The sequence below is a fragment of the Eretmochelys imbricata genome, chromosome 4 (genome assembly GCF_965152235.1).
Source record: "Eretmochelys imbricata isolate rEreImb1 chromosome 4, rEreImb1.hap1, whole genome shotgun sequence".
NCBI lineage: Eukaryota > Metazoa > Chordata > Testudines > Cheloniidae > Eretmochelys > Eretmochelys imbricata.
Genome location: NC_135575.1, coordinates 120,444,853 through 120,466,196, shown reverse-complemented (window position 1 = coordinate 120,466,196; position 21,344 = coordinate 120,444,853). Strand labels below are relative to the sequence as shown.

The following is a 21,344-nucleotide window of genomic DNA, read 5'->3' as shown; positions in this document are numbered from 1 at the left end:
ACTACAAAAGGTTTTCTCTTCCCCCACCCCACTCTCCTGCTGGTAATAGCTTATCTAAAGTGATCACTCTCCTTACAATGTGTATGATAATCAAGTTGGGCCATTTCCAGCACAAATCCAGGGTTTAACAAGAACGTCTGGGGGGAGGGAATAGGAAAAAAACAAGGGGAAATAGGTTACCTTGCATAATGACTTAGCCACTCCCAGTCTCTATTCAAGCCTAAGTTAATTACATGAATATGAGAGAGAGGCTTAGAATAAACTACATCTTAACACATTTTGAAAGGATGAGTGGGTCTTTTATAATGGAACATATGGTGATAAATCAAGAAGGAAAGAAAACCGACTGTGTATTAGAATGACTAGTATTGGAACAAATGGCTACATATTTTTCTATTACAAAGCAGTGGTTGTTATTGCAGCAAGTACTACTTAGGACACAGCGGCATCATGTCCCTATGTCCCCATAGGGATTACCTCACCTTCAGGATACGTACCATTCTCTCCCCCAGTGCTAGGAGGTAGTCTCTATGGCTGAGTACCATTACCTTCTGCTTTTTCACATAAAACAAAAGCCTTAGTTTTGAGCTAGGTGTAAACTGAACCAGGGAAGGCTTCCAAATTCTGCAGGCAATGCCATTGTTACAGGGAGGGGGACTGGGAACTGTTGCTTTTAAGGTGACCAGGGAAGTCTGCCTGTGTTTGTAGCCCCAACCAGCATTACCTAACTGCCCTAGCAGATGGGTCCTGTCACTCCAACTTGGCAATAACATATTTTTGTGCTTCACTGCTCATCTTACTGGTATTGTAAATAGCTTTTGTGGGTAGTTTGGGAGATGCAAAGTACTGAGAACAAGGTTTCAAATGGACTGGACTGTCCATGGTCAGAAACCTAGCCAAAACACCCAGAACTCTGAGGGGGTTGGTCATAGGTGAGAAAATGGAATCCAAAATTCTGCTGCTCAGCTAGATGGGAGTGCAATATTAGCCTTCTCCTCGCTCCTGCTTTCAGAACACTGTGCTACCTGAAATGATGTCATCATGTATGCGATCAGGATAGTGGCACATAAACTGCAGCTGGAGTTTGTGTATATTTCAATTTGTAATCAAATCTTATGAATTTATCTTGGATTGTTTTCTGGCTTTTTTAAATAACTATTTTATTTAGGATGTTTTAGCAGATGTACCAGTAGTGAAAACATCAGAAAGAAAATGTTATTGCGACCCCTGAACTTATTCTTTTGTTTAGAGAAACATCATGCCGTAATGTAATCGTCCAGTCTCTTTTTAGCAGGATGTTACTTGAGGGCAGTGAGCCTTTTTACTCAGGATGTCTTGTTTCTGGTGACTTGATTACATTGAGTGAAACTGCTAATTGTGCTCATTTATAAAACCGGGTGTGTCTATCAAATGTTAATATTTAAAATATGGATTTTGCTGGTCAATTACTTTGTCTGAGTACTGAATAAATGGTAGCCAAATACCTAAATATTTCTTTGTCTTCTTTCTGTTTCGATAGATATGGAATTGATGGGTTAAGTTTTCCATAATAACCTCACATATGTTTTAGAAACATTTTTCTAATTTGGGACTATTTGTTTTTTTCCAGTGAGAGGTTATCAGTAGCCTAGCAGCTACCAAAACACCTCCACTTCTTTGAGTATGACCATTTCTGCAAGGAAGTACCAGGAGGATTACCAAAAAGTCACTGAGTTATCGTATATCTTGCTACAGACTGAGGTTGCGAATCCTCTTTTCCAGATCAAAGCCCATTACTCTGGAGTAATTTGTATATCCAAATTCTTTCCCCAAAATGAAACAAGTGCATTCAAACAAATGACTCAAATGAAACAAGTGCATTCAAACCATGTGCCTGAACATTTGTTACACATGAATTATTAGTATGTAGTGTCATGCCCAGTTCTATTTTGAGACCAATTTAAACCACGTCACAATGCACAAATGATCAGTTCTTATATTGTCCAAAGAATGTGTAAGAGCACTTTATTGTAATAGGATAACATAGATGGGAGCCCTTACAAATGAATATTAAGAGACTATATAAAGTAACAACATGATAATTGGAATATTTATTGCTAAAATATTGAATTGGATAACTGAAAAATGATCTAATATAATACATGAATATTACTTGGGAAGTATTAGGCTCTTAAAATTGCCCTTCTCATCCTCACCTTAGTACTAAATAATGCACTTTCTTCAGCCCAACCTGCAATGCTTCTTAAAAGGCGCTAAGTTATTTTAGCACTTTGGTCACTTGCTATATCTGGTTCCAGTCACTCCTTCATTCTCATCAAATATATTCCTTAGCAGTAGAGATCTTGGCAATAAGGAAATGGATGTGCTGACTGTATTTTTGGCTTCATTAAATGTTCTCTGGATGGCTGACTTTCTTGAATAACTAACCTGGAAAGTTCCCCGCTGCAGGATCTAGTTCTTACCCAGTTTACTGTGGACCGAACTGTGCAACCCACTGACATGTGGAAGTAACTTTACTTCCATGTGAGTTAGTTTTCTGACCATGGGACAATGCAGATAAGTGAAGTTACTCATATGAGTAAGTGTTTTCAGGATCAGGTCTTTCAGCTCCAAGCTTGACAAGCTGGAAGCAGGCTTGAGTCCCTGCTGAGTTTGTTCTGTGTATGAAGTACTCTGGCTGGCCTTCCATTCTGTCAGTCTTGCCTCTTCCACATGTACTTACACTACCTGCATGTGAATTTATATTTGTGACTTTTTTTATGCCAGTGCAGAGAGCTGGGCTAATCTGCCTGTTTATTCATGTGTCGTTTGGGCAGATGGCAGCCACTTTTATTTGGCTATCTTCTAAATTACATGTGCGCATTACCAGGCTTAAGAGGCTGTCTACAGATGTCACACTTACCGCAGTTTTATTTTTGGAGAGCTAATATTGCTGGTGTTGACTAAAAGAACTCCTTTTATTTTAGTGAGTAAGATATTTTCATTATAATGAGGGAGGGATCTACCGAATTGAGCTCTTAGCATGGTCACAGATTTTTAGACAGTCTTTCCTTTTACATCCTCCTTTCTTTACTACAAGAAAGACTGTTTCATTAGTGAGCTTATGAACTTAACACCCACCATAAAAGTGCTTGAGCCGATGAAACCGCGCTTTTCCAGCGGGAGAAGAAAGAGGAGTGTTTTTCATTTACAAGAGCCACATAACTCTGTTTTACATTCACGTCCACATTTCACAAAGAGTGAGGTGAGGAAAGGAAAATAGGGGTTTATTATCATCAGAACATTGTTTGGTGCTCCTTATTTGCAGTTGAGTTCCTATTACTTTACATAGCATAGATCATTGACACTGGAATTTCCTCTTTTGTATGTTACAGAGGCATATACTTGTCACAGTTGAGCTTTCCCTTTTGTACAGTGACCTATGGGTACATTACTCCACTTGTTTCAGAGAATCTTATTCAGAATAATATGTAATTAATATTATAGAAATTATATATATGTATAATTTATGTACGGGTGTGTGTGTATATATATAGACTATTTAGTGGAATCTTCAGAGAAGCCTTTAGATAGAAAATGAATATCAACAGTGTTTCGTTTTAGGGGTGTGCATGTCTGCGTGAATTTAGATTGCTTGTTTGTGAGATGTGCCAGACTAACAGTCCTAGGTATAGCAATCTTCTCTTTATCCACAGAAGAGGGACAGCAGCATTGCAAGCTTCCCTACTGCACTGCCCAATCTATGTGCCTCATCCCCATCCTCATCACGAGCTAATGGGACCATCTTTAGGGTTGGGCTTCTTAGTCTCTAGTACTTGGGCTATGCTGAGGTTGCCAGAGGTGTGAATAAGGTGATTTTTTGGGGGCAACACTTGCCTCTGGGACCTGGACTGAGACCTGCAAGCTTATTTCATAGCCTTTTTTTCATAACTGAGCCAAGGCATTTTATAGGGTGAAAAATTGATTAGTTGCAAAACGTATTCCTTACACAATTTCCTGTATTTTGTTTGTTTGCATCCTGATGACATTTGTTTTCTAGTTACTTTTCACAATTGTATTGTACTGTGGTGCTACACACTGTTGCCGTTTGTTCATGCTTGTGCCCTGTCAAATGTATTATTTAAAAGTATATAGGAAGCCCGTTTCCTGCAATGAGATCTGTGAGATCATAAGGGTACCTAGAGGATTGGGAGCCTGAGATTACGTGAGCTAAAGTAGCGTTAATGCCAAACTCACCTCACAATTTTAAAATAAATAAAATCCAAATTTAACAAGGAATTAAGAAATGTGCACATAGGACCTCACCCAAAATCAACTGACAAAGAATGGTTTCAGAGTAACAGCCGTGTTAGTCTGTATTCGCAAAAAGAAATGGAGTACTTGTGGCACCTTAGAGACTAACCAATTTATTTGAGCATGAGTATGCATCTGATGAAGTGAGCTGTAGCTCACGAAAGCTCATGCTCAAATAAATTGGTTAGTCTCTAAGGTGCCACAAGTACTCCATTTCTTTCTGACAAAGAATGTGTCTTTTCGTTGACTTCAGTGTGCTTTTGGATTAGCATAACAAGCATAACACATTATCTTTCATTGTTGTTTTAACAGCTATTTCTTTAAGCACCAGACAATGACTCCTCCCTAGAATCAGCTATTACAGTACACAAAAACATAGTGTCAGAAGCTATAAACTGAAGTTAAAATTTAACTTCTTTGCAGTAAAGGACAATTTCAGCTGTGTCTCTAATAGGAAAGAATGGAATGAGTAGGGAAATCTTACTAATTTACTTTTATTCCTAAAAGTGTATTTTGATAAATGGAGAGATGGACAATGGTTTTTATTAAGTGCTCCTTTAAAACTTTTTGGAGAACATTCTCTGAGGTACTTACATAAACAAGTAGTCCCAAATTAGACAAGTGCTTGTGTACCTTGCTGATTTGGAGTCTCAAAATTTACAGAGAAAGTAAGTGAAATTGAAAAGGATACAAAGTTATCATTTGATTCATTTCCAGTGCTTCATGCTTTGTGTTGACCAACTTCTAAAATGACATACTGGCAACAGAAGTAAACAATGAAACATTTTGAAGGGCTAGATGTGTCAGAGGTTTGGGTCAGGGATTTAGGACTTCTCCTTTCTTTGGCACTGTTTTGAATTTGCTCCTGGTTGTCTGATATTTAGTGATCTACCGTATGTGAGATGAGTTAGAACCTTCGCTGAGACAGATGTCACAACACCAAAACCGCTGTTACAGTTGACTTTCTAGCTGGAAGCCTCAGAGAAACCAAAATCTAGATAAACGTGGCCAATTCATTTACCTCCCCCAGAATTTCTGCCATCCTGACAGCACAGGAAGTACCAGTATGCATATTAGACATCAGCTTTGTGGCAAGGGCATACAATTTTAATAACTGAAATGTAGGAAAAGGCAGACAAAAAGGAGCCTCATTTACAATACTCAACACTTTAATTGCCACGGAGAATGCCATTGTGAGTGGAGATTTCCACTGAGCTGATAACATAGGCTGCAATGGATTGGTATTTTTAAAAACTTGACACTAACTACAGAAAGAGGTCAAACAATTTCTCACTGAAAGAATAATAAATTGTCAAAATGGCGTATCAGTTAGGGACTCTTTTTTTTTTTTTTTTTTGAATCAGTCAAACAATTAGATGGGCTCCTAGGGAAATAATTTATTAAAAGGGGGAGGAAGCCTTGATGAGAGCAAGAGTTACGCTTTTTCCAAAAAATGTCTTGTGCCCTTAAAATTCAGAAGGATCTGTAAAGAATTGTCTTTCTTTGCAAAGCATTTGAATGTAATTCATTAGTACAAGCAAACACAGCTGAACCACATTAAGATTTTTCTTTTTTTAAGGAAGACAGATCCTCAGCTGGTATAAATAGTACAGCTCCACTGAGTATATAGATTTATACCAGCTGAGGATCTGACTCTGTTTTCAATGCAGGATGGGGTTAAAAGGTGGTAAAAGATTAACAAATTAAGCAAGTGTAGTGCTAAGCTGTCTGATTATTCTGTCTCTATGAATGCAGAATAAATAAAACAGTGATTAACAATGATAGCAAAGGGCTGCTTACATAGGTGTGGCAACATACCAGAATTCTGCTGCACATGCAAAAGTAGTAATGTTCAGGTCATTTCACACTGACGTATGGTGTACAACAGCTTTGTGATGTGTTCAGTATCCCTGAATCCTGATGGAAACATTAAAAAAAAAAAAAAAGCATACAGCCTATTTACCATAACTTTAAAATGTAATGTGGCTATTAAAATAAAATCGTAAAGACAAAATTACCATTGAAACTAATTCTGTGTTTTATAATTGTCATGGGTGATCTTTAAGGTTCTGGCAATATAATAAAAGATTATCTATTTATTTAAATTTGCATTTCGGTAGCTGCAGCGTCACTGGAAATTTATATTTAAAAAAAAAAAGACTAGTCAGTGGATCCTCCTAGCAAGCTGCTTTCATTCCTCAATTACTAAACGACTGGCTTGCCTCAGTTTGTGTGTCAGACAGTAATATCATCCTTGCAGCCAGGATGTTACAGATGCTGATGACGCAGCTGGCACACCTCATGGCCTTGTTTTGTGGTCTTTTGCCAAATCCCGTAATGCTAATGGGGCCTGTCTACACTACAGCAACATAGCTACAGTGCTTCCTACATCAGCAGAAGGGGTTTTCAAATGATGTAGTTAGTTCATCTCTCTGAGAGGCGGTAGGTAGGTCGATGGAAGAATTCTGTTGACCTAGCCACGTTTATGCTGGGGGTTAGGTTGACCTAATGACAGTGCTCAGTGTACAACATTTTTCACAGCCCTGAGTGATGTAGCAAGGTGGATCTAATTTTTAAGGTTAGAGTAGGCCTCAGTAACTCCTGTCTTTATACCATTTCCTCTCTGAGCTCAGATTGGCTCAGCTCCAAGGCTGGGAATCTGTAAGACATGCAGCTCCGTCATCCCATAATAGATACTTTCTATATGGCTTCAAGAAACCTACTGAACATGCTTAGTAACGGACACCCTTCTGGGATTTTCTTGGTACTTAACTGAGACTCCTGCTCTGCTCTGTGAACGTATGCAGAGAGAGAGAGATTCAAACAAATCATAGAAATGTAGGGCTGGAAGGGACCTCAAGAGGTCATTTAGTTCATCTCCCTATCCTGAAGGAGGACCAAGTATACCTAGACAATTCCTGGTAACCTATTACAGTACTTAACTATCCTTCTAGTTAGGAAGATTTTCCTAATATCCAGGGGTGAAAGTAAGTCTAGGGACTTACCGGTACGGGGCTGGGCTGGGGCCTGCTCTGGTCCCCGTAAGGGGCAGGGCCTTGGGTGGAAGGGGCAGGGCTGGGGGATGTCGGAGCCAGCCCTGGCCCACCCTGTACCGGCAAGTGCCTCCTTCCCCCTCCCCGGGGTAAAAGCGGCAGTCGGGGCTCTGGCAGCAGTTTAAAGGGCTTTGGGCGGCAGCGGCGGCTGGAGCCCTGGGCCCTTTAAATCGTCCCCGGAGCCCTGCCACCGCTTCCCCAGGACTCCGGCAGCAGGGCTCCAGCTGCCACTACTGCCCTGGGCCTTTTAAATCGTCCCCGGAGCCTGCCCCAGCCCCACCACCGCTACCCCAGGGCTCCGCCACAAGGCTCTGGCAGCAATTTAAAGGGCCGGGGGCTCCAGCTGCTGCCTGGGGAAGCCGATCCACCCCGGGGCAAACCGGCTTACTTTCACCTCTGCTAATATCTAACCTAAATCTCCCTTGCTGCAGATTACTACTTGTCCTGCCTTTAGTGGACATGAAGAGCAACCTGCTGTATGATAGCCCTTAATTTAGACTTGATGTACACTAGGAAATTAGATTGGTATAACTCTGAGCAAGACAGTGAAACTGACCTAACCCTCGGTGTAGACAACACTAGGTCTATGGAAGCATTTTCCCATCGACCTAGCTACCGCCCCTCGGGGAGGTAGATTACCCATCCTGTCAGGAGAAGCCCTCCCATTGGCATAGATAGCATCTTCACTGAAGCACTACAGCAGCACAGCTGCACTTCTGCTGTGTTTTAAGTGTAGACAGGCCCTTATTTGCAGACTGTTATCAGGTACCCTGGCAGTCTTCAGTCCATTCCTTCTCACCACTGCTGCTCTCCCTTTTGTTACATTGCAACAGTTTATTTTTTAAGTCTAAAGCATGTGGGTTTTATTAGCACCAGGCATAGATGTTTGGAGCTGCCCAGGACCAGCCAACATTATTAAAAGTGTCAAACTCTGTCTATGTTAGGTGCTAATACATTTTTAAAAAGCACTTAATTAAAATATGTTCGCTAACACATTTAAAAAAACCCTTAATTTAGAGAATGCCTAAATGTGTTCTGGGACCACTTCAGTAACTGACAGAAAGCTAATGATATGTTTGAAAATTGTAAGATTGTTTCTTGATTATTGTGACTAAGATTCAATTGTTTGTCAATCTGATGTGTTTATGAAGGGCTTGATTTTATAGTCCTTACACAAGCAATAGTTGCTCACTAGTTGTCCCCTTCAAGTGACTAAGGATTGGAGGACTGGACCCAACAATGGAATATTTTATTTTTTATTGCTAATGACATTGCTAAAAAAGCAAGATGAAGACATTGGGGAAGCATAAAAGGGGATACAAATTCTAATTCGGAGCTTACTTCATGTGCTATTAATTTGTGTCTGGTTATTGGTTAGCATTTTTTCATGGTTGTATATTTGGAGACCATTTCATATCTTTACATTCTAATTTCCCTTTTCCTCAAAATCTAGTGTTCATTGGTTTTTGGAGACTTGACTTCATAGGAGAAAATTCAGTTAACATATTAAATGGGTCTGTCTAGGTTTCCGAGTTTGCTGTGGACCTTTCTTGTAAGGTGATTACTGTCCTCCACTCACTCCCACTGATTTCAGGAAGTGCTCAGACCATGCAGGATCATGCCCCAAATGTCCAAGTTACGGCTTGTCTACATGGTGCATTAGTCTGCACTAGAGAGGTGTAAATTCTAGTGCACCCTAGCATGTCATGCGCTAACTGGTGCATGTGAACCCTGCTGGTGCACACTAAAAGTTCCCTAGTGCGCATTAATGTAGAACTGTTTCAACCACTACTACATTAATGTGCACTAGGGAACTTTTAGTGTGTGCTAGCCAGGTCTACATGGGTCAGCTCGTGTGCAAAGCACTACTGTGCACTAGAATTTACTCCCCTCTAATTAAGACTGACACACCATGCAGAAAAGTCCTTAGTCCTCCTGTTTATTCTCCTAACTACATGTTTTAAAATATCAAGAGGAACATGAAATGCTGGTTGGTTGTTTAGTTTAGAAGAAAGTTTAGCCAGGGAGAAAAGAGGTACTTGTCCTGAAAACTTGTTCTTCTAGCAATATCTAACTGAGCAGGTCATCTCTTTCGATATTGTTTCAGTGTTCCTTTTTATTACTTTCTCCTTAATTGCATTCTTATAGTAAGCATCTCAGATCCATGTACCTTTCATAACTCTTTCTCCCCTGGGTTTTAGTTTTCACATAGCATGGAGGCTGTTTGCTTACACTGGTACTGAAAAGGATTTCTTAATTAACTGCAAATCAGGCTCCCCTTTTCTTGATCCTTCTTACTGCTGGTGCATGCTCTTGATGTGATGATCTCATGGCTTAGTGATGCTCGTCGGAATCTGGTATTTCTTAGGTCTGTAATGTAAATCAGCACCCAGAGTTTCCAGGGTCTGTTTTGTATTTATTTTAGCTAATATTTTCATCTCACTCTACATGTATCGAAGACCATCAATAGATATATTGTTGGAAACACAGTGAAATCCTCAAAAGGCCATAATCTTATGCATTTAGCAAGGTCCAAATCGGCCCCCCAAAACTGACGAAAGGGCCTAAACAGCCAACTAGTGTGCTGGGAAATCAAGTCTTACGTTAGGCGTTGAGGTGCTTGCATGAATACAGATCCCATCAATCTGGGACGGTTGGTTGATGCCTAATCCAGAAAAGAATCTACCTGTGACTCTCCCTGCGAGTATCAAGGGATGTGAGGTACCTCACCACTACCTGCCCTCAGCATGAAGCAGGCTTGTCTGTGCCTGCTGCCGCAACGCTCCCTGAAACCAATCGTCTCTGGCCACACCCACAAGCCCTAACTTTCATATCTCTGCAGGCCTCAGCCTCTCTGTGCAGAGTAGTGATAGACACACACCAACCCCCAACTCCTCAGAGTGCTCCCTGTGGTATCCAGCCCCTGTCACTGGACGATCTCAGCAATTGCCAGGTAAGCGGTCCCCAGAGAGACAGGGTAAACATAGCTTGACTCGCACAATGCAGGATCAGGTCCTTTATAACATTACAGGCCTGAAATATATCTATAGTGAAACAATCATAAATTTATGTTACAAAATCAAAAGTATAACATGCCTCTAAACTTAATTTTAACAGGCTAAAATCCTTGACTAAAGTAGTTTCTCACCTAAAGCAAGCTCCCACTGTCACCAGCCCACCTGGCTGGAATCCACTGTTCATGGATGCAAAAAGCACTGTCCTTTTTGGTCCCTCAGTGATGGATAAAAAAGGTGTCCTTCTGTCTTCCTCTTAGACCTCAAAGGATGGCTCAGGTTTGGGAATCTCCCTAACATCCTCAGCCATGAAGACTGAAGCAAAGAATTCATTTAGTTTCTCCGCAATGACTTTATCATCATTAAGTGCTCCTTTTGTATCTCGATCGTCCAGGGGCCCCACTGGTTGTTTAGAGGGCTTTCTGCTTCTGATATACTTAAAAAACCTTTTGTTATTACCTTTTGAGTTTTTGGCTAACTGTTCTTCAAACTCCTTTTTGGCTTTTCTTATTGCATTTTTACACTTAATTTGGCTGTGTTTATGCTCCATTCTATTTACCTCACTAGGATTTGACTTCCACTTTTTAAAAGATGCCTTTTTATCTCTCACTGCTTGTTTTACATGGTTGTTAAGCCATGGTGGCTCTCTTTTAGTTCTTTTACTGTGTTTTTTTTAGTTTGGGGTATACATTTAAGTTGGGCCTCTAGTATGGTGTCTTTGAAAAGTGTCCATGCAGCTTGCTGGGATTTCACTCTCGTCACTGTACCTTTTACTTTCTGTTTCACTAACCTCCTCATTTTTTGCATAGTTCCCCTTTCTGAAATTAAATGCCACAGTGTTGGGCTGCTGAGGTGTTCTTCCCAACACAGGAATGTTAAATGTTGTTACATTATGGTCACTATTTGAAAGCGGTCCTGTTATAGTTACCTTTTGGACCAGATCCTGCGCTCCACTCAGGACTAAATCGAGAATTGCCTCTCCCCTTGTGGGTTCCTGTACCAGCTGCTCCAAGAAGCAGTCATTTAAAGTATCGAGAAATTTTGTCTCTGTATTTCATCCTTAAGTGACATGTACCAGTCAATGTGGGGATAATTGAAATCCCCCACTATTATTGAGTTTTTTATTTTGATAGCCTCTCTAATCTCCCTTAGCATTTCATCGTCACTATCACTGTCCTGGTCAGGTGGTCGATAATAGATCTCTAGTGTTATATTCTTCTTAGAGCATGGAATTACTATTGATAGAGATTCTATGGAATGTGGAAAAAGTAAAGGAGTACTTGTGGCACCTTAGAGACTAACCAATTTATTTGAGCATGAGCTTTCGTGAGCCACAGCTCACTTCATCAGATGCATACCGTGGAAACTGCAGCAGACTTTATATATACACAGAGAATATGAAACAATACCTCCTCCCACCCCACTGTCCTGCTGGTAATAGCTTATCTAAAGTAATCGTCAGGTTAGGCCATTTCCAGCACAAATCCTTCATTTAAGATTTTTACTTCATTTGATTCTACATTTTCTTTCACATAAAATGCCACTCCTACCCACCAAATGCCCTGTTCTGTCCTTCTGATATATTTTGTACCCCAGAATGATTGTGTCCCATTGATTGTCCTCCTTCCACCCCAGTTTCTGTCTTAGTGTTATTCTAATGCTGTTTAGATAGAGACTTTGATTGTGTGTTCAGTAAGGAAGTTTTAACTGAATCAAACTGAAGAGAGTTTCTCCTAAGCATGCTGTCCTACCATTTCTACCTTTCAGTTAATTTTCATTATAAATCAAGCAGTTTGTGCCCTGAAGTCTCTGGGGGCTGTTTCAAAATCTGGAGTTCATCAAAGCACACTGGTATTCCAACCATGCCTTTTACCCAGGAATAGGGAGGGATGCTGGTATAGGAGCTTCAATGGCAGCAGAAGGGTTTGAATTTGTTTGGTCTCATTCAGATGCTAAATTTACTTGACAAAGACTTTTCTGGTCCCTCAGGTGACCTTTGTGTATTTATAATCCATAGAAATTGAGACCTGGATTTCTACGTGTCAGAGAATGGTCATGTACATGGACCATTTGTGTAAATCAGTGGTTCTCAAACTTTTGTACTGGTGACCTCTTTCACGTAGCAAGCCTTGGAGTGCGACCCCCCCACTTATAAATTAAAAACACTTTTTTATGTATTTAATACCATTATAAATGCTGGAGGCAAAGCAGGGTTTGGGGTGGAGGCTGACAGCTCGTGACCCCCCATGTAATAACCTCGCGACCCCCTGAGGGGTCCTGATCCCCAGTTTGAGAACCCCTGGTGTAAATGGTACCTGCTGTAGAGATCTGAGCACTGGCTGCTCCCTTCTATGTACACAGGAAAAAGGTAGTAGAAGTCCGTGGAAAATGGATGGGGACAACAGCTTAGCTCCATCCACTCATCTGCTCCTGCTCTCAAACTTGCCTCATCTCTTCTACAGTACTGTTATGGGAATAAGGCTGCCTGCATCAGGAGGGCCAGGTAGCAGCCACTCTACATGGCTGACTTCTTTTTGGATCGTGAGAGATGCAAGTACCAAAGCAGAGATAGTAACTGATACTGGAAGCAATATTAATTTCCACATTGCAAGGTCCCTTCTCCTAGGAGGGAGAAGTCTGACTCAAAGGATGGAGTGATGAATATCAGCATGGCTTATTAGGCAGCTGTCACATACGCAGGTGGTGAGGGGGCAACATCAGCACAGAGGAGAGAATGCCTGTCAGTTTTGGACCTCCTTTCCCCCTGGATCTTGTAAGGTTTGCATGTCAAAAGCTCTGCCACCTCCACTGTCACCAAACCCCTCCACTGTGTCGAGAACTTCACACAGTGAAACACAGAGTTTCCCCTTCTGTTGGCTTTTTCATCATGGGAGGATAAATCTGACTCCAAGTAAGACAAGTGCTACAGGAAATAACATCTGTACAATGGATGACAATTTTAATTGAGAACTTGCTTGAAGAAGAAAATAGTGAAGTAGAAATGTGAAGCAAAGAACGTGCCGTAGGGCCTATTTGGGTACTGTTTGATTGTCTTGCATGACACATAAGTACAGCTAATTGGTTTCAGAGTAACAGCCGTGTTAGTCTGTATTCGCAAAAAGAAAAGGAGTACTTGTGGCACCTTAGAGACTAACCAATTTATTTGAGCATGAGCTTTCATGAGCTACAGCTCACTTCATCAGAAGTCTGCTGCAGTTTCCATGGTATGCATCTGATGAAGTGAGCTGTAGCTCACGAAAGCTCATGCTCAAATAAATTGGTTAGTCTCTAAGGTGCCACAAGTACTCCTTTTCTTTTTACAGCTAATTGGTAATTCATTAATATCTTACATTTAAATGCTTGAGTGTGGATTCACTAAAGCTAGATCATTATAAACATAAGTAACTAGTGAAAAAATGTGCAGGATTGAAGATTTGTCGACGTTCATTAACATAATTAGCTTTAATATGGAACAGAGAGTTGTTTTAGCTAATAAAGTTTTGGAGGAAATGATAAACTAATGTGACCCCAAATCCTTTCTAGTTTGTAATAGGAAGGCATGAGCTGCATTTGTTCCTGGCTGTGCAATGAGATTTAGCTCCTCATGATGAATTGCATAAGGATCAAACTTAGGTCACAGGTAGACATAATGGGATGATTTTTGTAAACAAAAGCTAATAATAAAAAATGGATGATGCTGACTTGCAGTAAGGCAAAATAATGCTGCATTTCAAAACTAGTTTTCTGATGAAGAAAAAGCTCTCCAATTTTAAATCTCATAGGCAATGCTGTTTAAAGATACTCTTTATCCTTGAGTCCGTGCTGTTCTTACTCATCTGAAAAGCAAGAGTTGAACATAGATTAGCAAATTGATTTATACTGATTACCTTTTTCAGCTGGCTCTGTGTCTAAGACACATGTTGCAAGTAGAGGTGAGAAAACTATTTGAAATGACCAGTGTATTTGACAAATTTGTCTTTTTTTCTGTTTGCAAATTATCCATGAACAAGCTTCATCTTTTACTAAATCGCTTCTGTGATATTATTCTGTGAAAGGTTTGTGCAGAGATATTTCATCCTGCGAATGTCTTGTGAACTGTTGCTATGGCTGTTGCTTTAAATACTCACCATCAGTAGCTTGCTACTTGTCTTGTCTTAATGGACAGGTTAGTCAGTCACGGGGGCTCATTTTTTCCTTGAGTCAAAGACTCTGAAATCCAAAAGACCTGTTAAAATGGCTGCATGAAGCATATTCATAAAAGACTACTGTCATAAATGTAAAGGGAAGGCTAACCACCTTTAAATCCCTCCTGGCCAGAGGAAAAAACCCTTTCACCTGTAAAGGGTTAAGAAGCTAAAGGTAACCTCGCTGGCACCTGACCAAAATGACCAATGAGGAGACAAGATACTTTCAAAGCTGGAGTGTGGGGTGGGGGGGGAAACAAAGGGTTCTCTCTGTCTGTGTGTTGCTTTTGCCCGGACCAGAGCAGGAATGCAGGTCAGAACTCCTGTAAAGGGCTAATAAGCAATCTAGTTAGACATGCGTTAGATTCTGTTTTGTTTAAATGGCTGATAAAATAAGTTGTGCTGAATGGAATGTATATTCCTGTTTTTGTGCCTTTTTGTGAGTTAAGGTTTTGCCTAGAGGGATTCTCTATGTTTTGAATTGGATTACCCTGTAAGGTATTTACCATCCTGATTTTACAGAGGTGATTCTTTTACTTTTTCTTCAATTAAAATTCTTCTTTTAAGAACCTGATTGCTTTTTCATTGTTCTTAGGATCCAAGGGTTTGGGTCTGTGTTCACCTATGCAAATTGGTGAGGATTTTTATCAAGCCTTCCCCAGGAAAGGGGGTGTAGGGCTTGGGAGGATTTTTTGGGGGGAAAGACGTTTCCAAGCAGGCTCTTTCCCTGTTATATATTTGTTAGACGCTTGGTGGTGGCAGCAATAAAGTCCAGGGGCAAAAGGTAAAATAGTTTGTACCTTGGGGAAGTTTTAACCTAAGCTGGTAAAAATAAGCTTAGGGGGTTTTTCATGCGGGTCCCCACATCTGTGCCCTAGAGTTCAGAGTGGGGAAGGAACCTTGACAACTGCTTATATGAATATACACACTTGCATGAGCATTCACAGCACTTTCTCATTATGGAGATATTCTTGCAAACAAAATTGTACAAAATTCAGAGAGAAAGGATGGGTCAGTGCTTAGGGCATTAGCCTGGAACTTCAAAGTCCCAAGTTCAGTTGCCACTCCACGACAGACTTTCTGTGTGATGCTGGGCAATTCACTTACCCCTCTTTCCACTTCCTTTCCCCATCTGTAAAATGGCACTAATAGTACTTCCCTACCTCACTGGGGGGTTGTGAGAATAAATATATTAGAATGTGAAGCGTTTTAACATCTACTGATGAAAAGTGCTAGATTAGAGCTGGCTCTTATTACTGTGTGATTGTTCAAGGAAAGCAAATGGGAGGAGTGTACAAGTGGTGTCAAAGCAAATTCATGGTTATAATCAAAAGATGGTTAGATGGTTCATGAGTTCTTTCTTTCAGTATTTCCCCAAATCTGGCTGTAATCAACTTTTAATAGTATAAATACTTTTCCTTTTCTTAATGAAAGTGACCACTGGAAATCATTCACATGTTGATTGTAATAGGAATTCAGCATTAAAAAAATAAGACATGGAGGTTAATATTGCATAAGGGGGTCAAGCGGGGGCTTGTCCGTATGGGGAGAGTGAGCTCCTCTGGCCCTGGGCCAGCGGGGGGAGGAGGCAGGGCACAGAATGTGACCCTCCAAAAGCCTTAAATGTTTATAGCTGTCCATGCCCCTGCATTACAGGATAGATAAAATTATTTTTTTAAATTAAAAAGAATCAGATATTTTTATTTAAATTATATATTTTTTTCTTTTAAAAACAAACCAGTTTTAAAATGAAATCTGAATTTAATACAAAATATGTTAAGGTCTAAACTTATAATCTCTTGAAACATTTAAATAAAAAATATATAAGCTGAATTCATGACCTTTATCAAAAACTTTGAGTTAAAGGGGCTGCTTTTCTATATACAGAATCAGGGGGAAACATCTAACTTTTGAGGCTGAGTTTTATAAATGTGGCACAATAGGTCATGTATTGTTGTCAAGGTTCCTCCCCCACTCTGAACTCTAGGGTACAGATGTGGGGACCTGCATGAAAAACCTCCTAAGCTTATCTTTACCAGCTTAGGTCAAAACTTCCCCAAGGTACAAAATATTCCACCCGTTGTCCTTGGACTGGCCGCTACCACCACCAAACTAATACTGGTTACTGGGGAAGAGCTGTTTGGACGCGTCTTTCCCCCCAAAATACTTCCCAAAACCCTGCACCCCACTTCCTGGACAAGGTTTGGTAAAAAGCCTCACCAATTTGCCTAGGTGACTACAGACCCAGACCCTTGGATCTTAAGAACAATGAACAATCCTCCCAACACTTGCACCCCCCCTTTCCTGGGAAATGTTGGATAAAAAGCCTCACCAATTTGCATAGGTGACCACAGACCCAAACCCTTGGATCTGAGAACAATGAAAAAACATTCAGTTTCTTACAAGAAGACTTTTAATAAAAATAGAAGTAAATAGAAATAAAGAAATCCCCCCTGTAAAATCAGGATGGTAGATATCTTACAGGGTAATTAGATTCAAAAACATAGAGAACCCCTCTAGGCAAAACCTTAAGTTACAAAAAAGATACACAGACAGAAATAGTTATTCTATTCAGCACAATTCTTTTCTCAGCCATTTAAAGAAATCATAATCTAACACATACCTAGCTAGATTACTTACTAAAAGTTCTAAGACTCCATTCCTGGTCTATCCCCGGCAAAGACGACTACAGACAGACACAGACCCTTTGTTTCTCTCCCTCCTCCCAGCTTTTGAAAGTATCTTGTCTCCTCATTGGTCATTTTGGTCAGGTGCCAGCGAGGTTACCTTTAGCTTCTTAACCCTTTACAGGTGAGAGGAGCTTTCCCCTGGCCAGGAGGGATTTCAAAGGGGTTTACCCTTCCCTTTATATTTATGACAATTGTATTAAGAACTTGATCCTGCTGGGGAAGGGCTGTGCTGTGAGATGCAAGAGACTGGCAAAATCATCACAGGTGTTGGGACCCGGCCTCTGACTCTAGGAAACACCATTATGTATCGCATTAAGACCAGCTACTGAATTGAAATAATCAGCTTAATTCACTGACTGCAGTTAATTCCTCTGTTTTAATAACTCATTTAGTTGTAAATGTGAAACATGTTTCAATAAGAGATGTTTATGTATCCAAAACATTTAAGGTTGTTTTGTTTAATAAAAAAACTAAATTTTGGATGCTATTTTGTGGGTGTAATTAAATTCCAGTTACCATCCTAATGCAGTTTGACACAAATCATGAGCAAAAAGTTAATTATATAACAGTATATCATTCACCATTTTCTAACATTCCAAAATATACAATTAAGAAGAATCTGAAAATAATAAGCTATAGAATTGCTTAAATAAATGTATATAGTTACAGTATACACTCCTAGATAGCAAAAAGATTTACCAAATGTAGCACAAAGGCTCTATTTAGTTGTAAATCATACCATTCAAACATGATATCAACCAATGAGTGTGCCATTTTTAGAAAATAACGAGTACAAATGTACAAGTTGATTAAAATTGATGATTTCAATAAAGGCTTTCCGCTTGGTGATTTAAGTCATGGTTTAAATCGCTGATTTAAATTGCCTTATTTAAATAAATCCACTCTGTAGCTTTCCTGACTATTGTGCGTGTGTTTTGATCATTGATCATTTTCATTGATCATTTCCATGGGACTTAGGAGCTTAAGTGCCTTTTCAAAATGGGACTTGGGCATCTAAGTCGGTTAGGTGCTTTTAAACATTTTATATTACTGTAATAAATCATCTAAATGAATTTGGCTTTTCATGGTGATGCGAGAAAGACTACTGATGTGAGTAATGAAGACTTAATTTCACTCGTCCTGGTGAATTTCACTGAATAATATTGATTCCTTGGAAATTCACCCTGTGGGACATGGGGATTTTTAAAGCTACAGCAGATCTATGTGACAAGGATAGAAATGGGAAAAGAAATGCATGAGGATTCTTAACTGTTATTGCATCTGTTCTTGAGTTTGGGGTGGAGAGAAAAAGAGAACTTTGCAACACTGCCACAAAACTCTGTGTGTGTGTGTGCGTGTGTGTGTGTTTGTTTTACTTTTGTGGAAGGCTGATCTTTTCCCTGGAAAATTCTGTCTCCCAGCATCTGCAGCTTGGAAAGCCAGGTATCTTTCAGCGTGGCTTTCTCCACTGTTACCTGTTCCACAGTTTCATGAATGCGGAAATTTGCCAAAATTACTTTTTTCTTCTCCTTTTGGTACATCTTAAAAAATCCTAAATTAAAATTTTGATTTTTGCATTAAAAACAAAGATGTAATAGGTTATTTTTATAATGTATTTGTAAAGCTCTGTAAGTTGACAAGCTCTCAGTACAAATATGAGCTACTTCCCCTACCTTGTAGGTCCCAGAAATTCTCCAAGTACAGCAAAGTAATAGTGCAGTGTGTTAATATCTGGGTAGCTTTTTCCACCCTCTACGCACAGGGCTTTGCTAGAAAGGCAGCCGGGTTGGATGGTTGAACATGTGCTGGCCCAGTTTCAGCATGCACTTCGCAGTTAGATAAGTGTAGAGGTAGAAGTGTTCTTGGTGAGATAAGTTAAGCAATGTTATGCTCAGTGACTTACAAGAATTCATCTCCATGTTGGATATTCACGTGTGTTGTGAACAAACAAACAACTAAAAAAGGAAGATTTACATAATCAGCAGCTTCTGTGGCCATAAAAAGTTCTACTTCATATCACTGACTGAGACTTATGGTCCCGTATTAAAGATAGTGGATCTTCAGAGTGCTATCCAAGCTACTTACATATTCATACAGAAGAGAAAGTATGAACCACTTGTATTGCTTTGTCTGGTGGACACTCAATAAACAATTAAGGAAGGGGAGACAGGAAGTCAGGAGACTCAGTTTTTTTTCTCGCAGGCTCAATGTCCATACTAGTAAAACTACAGTAACTATTATATGATTGTGTCTTTAATTTTTCTGGAATATTCTAGATGGTAAAAGTGGTTTCCAAAAGATGTAAATTCAAGGCTTGAAAATTTTAATAATTATTGAGTATTATTTGTCCTACATATAAATTACTGAGAGTAGGGATGGTGTGAGCTGAGGTATGTCTATAGTTTTATAAGGATAGGATGAAGTGGGATGTGACTATTTTAATAAAAAGAAGAAATGTCTATATTTATATATGATTATTCTTACATAAAATTAGAATGCACCAGGTTTAAAATGTACAAAGAAACATTTACATAAGTGCCATGAGTGTTTGGTTTTCAGAAGAACAGTTTAAAAAAAAAAACACTACTAGGGCTGTCCAGCAAAACAACAAAAAAACCAACCAACCAACCAAAAAAACAAAAAAAACCCCTGCACCCACTACTGGGAGATCATCATATAAGCATTTTTTTTTTAAACTCCAACCTTGTATTACAAGTGAAGTCTTAAACTAAAAGCATTTTAAAAGTATAATTTTCTTTTCACTATTTTGTACATTTTTTTTGTATGACAATGGGCTTGGATAATGAAAATAATCTAGGTTTCAGAGTAGCAGCCGTGTTAGTCTGTATTCGCAAAAAGAAAAGGAGTACTTGTGGCACGTTAGAGACTAACCAATTTATTTGAACATAAGCTTTCGTGAGCTACAGCTCACTTCATCGGATGCATAAAAGTGGAAAGTACAGTGAGTACTCACCAGCAACCACACACCACACAACAGAACCACTAACCCAGGAACCTATCCTTGCAACAAAGCCCGTTGCCAACTGTGCCCACATATCTATTCAGGGGACACCATCATAGGGCCTAATTATGTCAGCCACACTATCAGAGGCTCGTTCACCTACACATCTACCTATGTGATATATGCCATCATGTGCCAGCAATGCCCCTCTGCTATATACATTGGTCAAACTGAACAGTCTCTACGTAAAAGAATAAATGGACACAAATCAGATGTCAAGAATTATAACATTCATAAACCAGTCGGAGAACACTTCAATCTCTCTGGTCACTCGATTTCTGACCTCAAAGTGACTATCCCTTCAACAAAAAAACTTTGAAAACATACTCCAAGGAGAGACTGCTGAATTGGAAGTAATTTGCAAATGAACTTAAGTTAGGCTTGAATAGAGACTGGGAGTCGTTGAGTCATTATACTAAGTGAAACTATTTCCCCTTGTTTATTCCTCCCCCCCCACCCACTGTTCCTCAGACATTCTTGTTAACTCCTGGAAATGTGCTGGAAATGGCCCACCTTGATTATCACTTCAAAAGGTTTTCTCTCCCTCCACCCCACTCTCCTGCTGGTAATAGCTCATCTTAAGTGATCACTCTCCTTACAATGTATATTTTTTCATGGTCTGTGTGTATATATAAAATCTCCTCACTGTACTTTCCACTTTATGCATCCGATGAAGTGAGCTGTAGCTCACGAAAGCTTATGCTCAAATAAATTGGTTAGTCTCTAAGGTGCCACAAGTCCTTCTTTTCTTTTTGAAAATAATCTAGTTTCATTTTCAGAGTCTTGTCCTTTAGCACAATAGTGAAGTTTTGCAATCAGACGCTTCAGGGTGCCACATATTATTGGCATAAGAAAAAAGCTTTCTAGTAGATCTCTTGTTTAATTCACAAAAATGTTTCTGTTGGTCGTGTGAAAGCTTTTTATAGAACCTATATTTTATGTTAAATTTGGCCTCATTCCTTTTTAAAAACCGAAAATATCGCACCCATTTTATTGGAGTTCAAGATGTTCAACCTTTTTTGTTTAATTTATTAAACTCTGTGTGTGTGTGTGTGTGTGTGTGTGTGTGTGTGTGTGTGTGTGTGAGA

General features: G+C 39.7%; 1 protein-coding gene and 1 long non-coding RNA gene across 6 annotated transcripts in view; one reads left to right on the top strand and one right to left on the bottom strand.

The window, feature by feature from the left end:
* JAKMIP1 (janus kinase and microtubule interacting protein 1) overlaps positions 1 to 21,344 on the top strand; it is a 247,120-nt gene that overhangs the window by 76,793 nt on the left and 148,983 nt on the right. For 2 of the 4 annotated variants that reach the window (XM_077815867.1, XM_077815865.1), the window contains exon 1: positions 10,218 to 10,299. The exons of the other annotated variants lie outside the window; for them this stretch is intronic. The gene's annotated coding sequence lies outside the window, so the exon portion shown is untranslated. Of the gene's footprint in view, positions 1 to 10,217; positions 10,300 to 21,344 lie in introns of those variants that run through there. 4 annotated transcript variants of the gene reach the window in all.
* Positions 13,634 to 19,026, bottom strand: LOC144263688 (uncharacterized). 2 transcript variants are annotated; one of them, XR_013345842.1, is made up of 3 exons: positions 18,908 to 19,026; positions 14,488 to 14,569; positions 13,634 to 14,196 (listed from the first exon to the last, which is right to left on the bottom strand). It is a non-coding gene; the product is annotated as an uncharacterized LOC144263688 (long non-coding RNA). The 2 variants fall into 2 exon arrangements; XR_013345843.1 differs by having other exon boundaries at positions 14,488 to 14,585; positions 18,908 to 19,008.